The sequence below is a fragment of the Diplotaxodon limnothrissa genome, linkage group LG5, assembly GCF_057381915.1.
Source record: "Diplotaxodon limnothrissa isolate DT_005_m linkage group LG5, D_limnothrissa_male_GT1.1, whole genome shotgun sequence".
Classification (NCBI taxonomy): Eukaryota; Metazoa; Chordata; class Actinopteri; order Cichliformes; family Cichlidae; genus Diplotaxodon; species Diplotaxodon limnothrissa.
The window spans coordinates 37,231,322-37,237,321 of NC_140600.1; positions in this window are offsets into that span (position 1 = coordinate 37,231,322).

Consider the following 6,000-nt stretch of genomic DNA (forward strand, 5'->3'; position numbering starts at 1 on the left):
TATGAACAACAGGTAGGTGAGATTTCTGTAATCTCAGGCAGAGCTGTGTACTTGAGATTACCATATTTGGGATAGCTGCTTTTACATCATGCATTAAGACCAAGAGTTATAAGCAGAAAGCCTGAGCTTTTGGCCCACAGGGATTACTTGAACATACTCTGACTTACTATTTGAATTTTTTAAACTTTAAACATGCATAATGTGAATATGAATGTATAATATACAGTGGGTGGATGCTAATACTGTCCTTAATGTACATTATAAATCCACTTAGACTTGGAGGACAATCGAAGAAAAACAAAGATAGTGAAGCTGTAACAGAGGAAGAAATGGGGATAAATGTGGGGAACAGAAAGAAAAATATGCTGCAAAAGAATTAATCAGTATTGTTACAATACATCTATTAAATCTTTGTGTGTATTCACAGATACCAAGATTACTTGTTTATATGTTAATGCACACAGAGGCAGTGGGTTGTGGAAGCACTTCAATAATTTGTCCATTGTGGATATACAGAATAAAGTGTCTTAACTACCAATAGGATGTTTTTTTCCTAAATAATTGCACCTATGTTTCAATGGACAAAGGAAAATATAATTAGCACTGCCTCTGGCACCTTTTTTTTTAAAGCTGGAAGTCTTACGACTAAAAATAGAAGGCCACGCAGTCATTGCAAACATGACAGCAAAAAGAGGGTGAGGAAAAAAAACCTGAGGATGAATGACAGGATGAATTCCTCCTCACTGCATGAGGAGCTCTGGTACAGACACAATTACATCGCTCAGTCACACATAAACACACACAAACACGCCTGCCAACACACACACCGACGTGCCGATTCTGGGGTGTCTAACTCGGAGGTTAAGGAACACAATGACGAGAGGTCACCTGGCAGTAATGGAGCCTTTTGTGTGTGGAAATAGTCATTTCCCTGTGTAGTCTCGGGGTATCACAGCAGTGATATGAAACCCTGTCATTTTGTTTTCCTTTCTATCGATTTCAGAAAGGAGAACGTGTGGAAAGGAGAGAGGGTGAGAGAGGCATAGGAGAAGAGCAGGAGCACTGTGTCTGTCGCTGGTGTTTGGACTATGCCATTGTCATTCAAATGTTTTGTTGCAGGAAGGGAAATTGAGAGGAGAATGGGAGATGAGCACTAATGGGGAGCAAAGGGAGAAGTGGAATAATTGGATTTGATTACGTCTGTCTGTCAGAACAGGGCAGCACATAATATGTGACAGGAATTATTTGGACAGTGACACAATGTGCACAACTTCTGGTGAAGTTGGTCTGATGTGAAGAACTTTTGGATCGAGAACAGCTCAGTTCGACTCTTATCCGAGATTTTTAGACCCACTGGCAGTGTGACTCTAGGCACAGCAATGTCTATCAGTCAGTCAGTCAGTCAGTCACCCTTTATTCTTTGCAGTCCTTTCGGTTTCAGGGTGTCAGTGTAGGGATGGTGGACTTTTTACTGAGGCGTAGTGCCATATGCTGCAATTCTAACCTGCCACATTATGTTTGGGAGAAGAGTCTGGTCATGGCATAACCATTAAAGGTAAGTCTAAGTTTAAGAAGTCTGAGAACTCTGAAGCAGAATCCAACACAAGACAAAACACATGTTTTCTTACATTCATTAATCAGCAAAGACCCAGGAATGACGAAGAAACTTGCAACTGCAATCACAGTTTGGATGAGTAACTCTGTGAGACAGGAGAAGGAAATTAGTCCAGGCAGGTTTTGCAGCAGACACTGGATTATTACTGGAGTGTTTTCTCACTCGAAGAATCATGAGAGAACCTAAGGGCTTGACTGGTCAAAGATCCCAGTTCTTTCAAGGACAGGGTAAGTGAGTCTTGTTGGTAATAAGAAGACAAAAAGACAAGAAACCAAAGATGGAAAACACAAGATCCACAGAGCAGCTGGATTACCAATCAGTTTTTTAACAATCAATAGTTTTTATGTGACATCAGAGCTACTGGGGTATGGAAGGACAAAACAGTACTGTGGTCCTTTGCCCTTTAGCCAAAATGCCACATAGTTTCAATTCAATTCAATTCAATTCAATTCAATAAAACTTTATTGATCCTGAAGGTTGACCCCCGAAGGAAATTGGGTTAAGGCTGCCGACCTTTGCCAGCACCATCTCACCCTTCTGACCATACATACATGACACAAACATCACATGGGGAAGACAGGTCAGAGAGGTATAACAATGGAAAATGCAAAACATGAGGAAAGATAAGGAGAAAAAAATAACTCCCCCCAGACTGAGCTCCAACAGGGAGATCAGTTTGAGAACAGAAAAAAACACCTCTGCACAAAGCACATGAAAAAAACTCTTAATACACCAAAGAAACACATGACAAGCAACAGGGGTGGGTAAAGGGTGAGAGACAGCCAGTGTAGACAGTGCATCCGGGCCTGCAGCATAAGCGCTGGTCTCCTTGATCCACCGTCAGCATCGGAGGGGAATAAGCGTCGAAGGCGTTTGGAGGGGAAGGGGGGATGAGTGTACATCTGCATGTGTATATATGTCTGTGTTTGTGTGTGTGTTTATGTGTCCAGAGTTCAGCTGAGACAGTGGGCCCGTTCTTCGTACCTCGCTAAGTAAGTTAGCCGGATTTGACTGTTGACGATTTCGCGTGATCCTGGATCGTTCGGTTCTTCGAAGCCCATCCGGGACTTGCTATCATAGCAACAGAGCCGTAAGCGTAAACCTGCTCGGGAGCAGGTTTACTTTATGTAAACAGGATTAGATCGCGGCCACTCAGGTATTTCCGCTTCATGTATACGAAAGCAACAGCGATATTTTACCACTGTTGTACCATAAATAAATATTATCAATGTAACTAAAGATAATGCAGCACTTGATCCTTTTATTGATGTCACACAGATACATACAGGTCATTTCCTAAAAAAGGGAAATGTACTATTAACATTCTATTACATGTATGTGATTATTACAGATGTAATTCATATTTCAGAGTAGTAATTGTAAATTACTTCGTGTAATCAAGATGAGAGACCACGGCTATAAAAGCGAAGGTGGATTTGGGAAGCCTGTTGCAGCCATGTCCTGTCCGTATACGCGACCAACCCATTGCGGAAGGTGCAAGATTGATAAGGAGAGTCCTCAGAATCCAGCATATATTGCGGGACAGACAGGATCCTTTAGCTCAGCGCGACAGTGTGCTCATAGAGAGATATCGATTTTCCCGTGAGGGTATTATTCACTTAACCAACTTGTTGACGAGGGGGTGCAGGACCACCACCTGTCTTTTTTTGCGCTGCCCCTTTTCTTGGTTGCTGTTATAAACAAACAAACAGATTATTTCAGGGTCTCTGTCCAAGAGACGAAAAGCAATATAAGTGATCAATATTACCATTCTGTAGAATATTCTTATATTTCACTTTTACTTGTTCCCATGTTCTAGTGGGTCCTGTTGTGGCTCTAATGTGAAAGGGGATATAATATAACATAATGTAATATAATATAATGTAATATAATATTGGATAATATAGTGTGATATGATAAATCTACCCTACCACCTACTGGTGTTGGCCAGAGGGGCCGATGGCGCGATATGGCAGCCTGGCTTCTGTCAGTCTGCCCCAGGGCAGCTGTGACAGCTACCAGTGTGTGAATGTGAGAGTGACTGAATAGTGGCATTGTAAAACGCTTTGGGTGCCTTGAAGAGCGCTATATAGATCCACTCCATTATTATTGTTATTATTAAATTACTTACGAGTTTAATTTGTCAGCAACTTTCTGCCAGCCCTCTCTCCTTGCTTTTGCAGCCTTTGCAGTGTTCCCTTGCGTTTTAATTAGACTCTGAAACTCCTGAAATCCCTCACTCAAGAGTTCTTGCTCTGCTGCCGAAAAATACCGAGCGCGCTCCTTCGACATTTTCGCCGACCAATCAAAGGGTTGCCGATCAATGTTTCTACTATCGATGCGTAGCCCCTGTTGGGCCACCCAGTGATCTCACATTACTTCATCCAGCTATACTAATCGTCAACAACAGGTGTGTTCGGGGAACCGGAATAGCGAGCTCAGAGTTAGCGCGATGATTTGATCTTGGATGTGTCATTTGATCTTGGATGTAGTAAGCGACGTACGAAGAACGGGCCCAGTGTCCTTCGCCCTGCCAGGCTAAGTAAACAGTCTTCCAGCCAACCCAGGTGGCCTTGCATAGAATGGGAAGAACAGTCTAAACACAGTCGTTATCAGGGTGTTGTTGTTCAGCTCCAGCCTTGAGACCGCAGCTGGCGCAGAAGGGGTATCCGCATGAAGTGATGGTGGATTTTACTTTAGTGCAAACAACTCATGAGAATTTCAAAGCTGTTCTAACAGTTCGACACTGGTCTCTCAATCTCCCGTTGGAGAGCCGTGAGCTTCTCCATGATGTTATCAAACATACGCTCCGTGATGTTGTCATTCTTGTGCTCAAAGAGCCGATTCTGAGAACTCACGTCCGCAGTGAGCTTCTCCAAGATGTAATCCAGTGTGCGCTCAGAGGTGTTATTCTGAGCGAGCCCCTCCAAGATGTAATCCAGTTGGCACTCAGAGGTCTTGTTCTGAGTATTCACGGCAGCCGTAAGCTTCTCCAAGATCTTATCCGTGCTGCACTCAATGAGCCCATTTTGAGAAACTCACGCCTCGTTCCATCGTTTCAATCCCAGCGGGCAGCCTTGTGGGGGTTTGAACAGCCGGTTCCGCTTTCTTGATTCTTCGATAAGTCAGGGCCAAGCCAGCTCAGATCAGCAAGAACCCTGTTATCATTGTTCCGAATAGGTAGATATCTTCAGCACTCAGGCTCACCCGAGCCCAGACTTCTCGTTGAGAAAAGGGTGTCAATTGCATTTAGGGACCAGCTGATCAAATCCATAATTCCTCTTTAGGTTTTAGAAAACAGACTGTGAGAGAGTGTTCCAGGGAAAAGTAATACAAAAAACACGAGACTAGACAAGGACACAAGAGGCTAAGCAGGGAAGCCAAGGGAGAGGAGGAGTTTCTGTGCTATTGATACATTAACCAACATTTATTGACATCAGCCAGAAGGGCTTTTAATATGGCACCAACTTGTGAACACACCTCTCCTAACCCTGCTTTACAGGCCAAATTGCACCAATCACTGCTTCTCCACAGCAACCCTGGCTGTCAGCCAGAACTGTCCTGGCCATAAACTGTAAAAGTCCAAGTCAACAAAACACAAGATTTACATGTGGTAGTTCGTTTAAGCTAGCTATGTACTACTTTCTTTTCCTTTAACGATGAATAATTGCTTGTTTTTCACTTGCCACAAACTGGCAGTGTAAGGTGAGGGGTTCTCTATAAGACACCGCTAGATATCACTGAAAAGACGTCACCACTTTGAGGGATTCAAATAAAGATGAAAGGCAGAATATGGATTACAAGTCCCCAATACTTGTAGTCTCTCTTCATATCTTTGTTTTTGCTCTATAGATAAATGATCCAAGTAGTCTTGGCTCAAGACAGATACAACCCCCTCTCCACTATTGACCATCACAATGGAGTGATGCTTTGCCTGCCAGAATAGTGACGTGACTGAAAACTATAGATTGAAGACAATCTGGTGGAGAGTGGATGCTTACACTGGTCTTTTAGTGATGGCCTTGAGGAACAGGTGAGGCGGCTGAAGAGTGGGAACAGGAGACTCTGCCTGCAGGAGAGCAGTCTTAATAAATAGCACAGGGGAAAAAAACCTTGACCAGTACAGGACCATGACAGACCAATCATTTCTCTTGAAAATAATGTTACCATTCTTGGAAGATTAAGGTCATTCTGGTGCACAGACAGTAAGGGAGTCTATAGATTACCTTTCTCCTGACAAGTGTCAATAAAAAATGTATAATTTTTAGAATCAACTTCATGCATTGTCCTTTTCCCCTGCTGGGAAAATCTTTTCATTGGTTTATAACCATTAGTATAGTGATAGAACTATAAAAACACAGTTAAGTACATTTACTGGTTTGAAT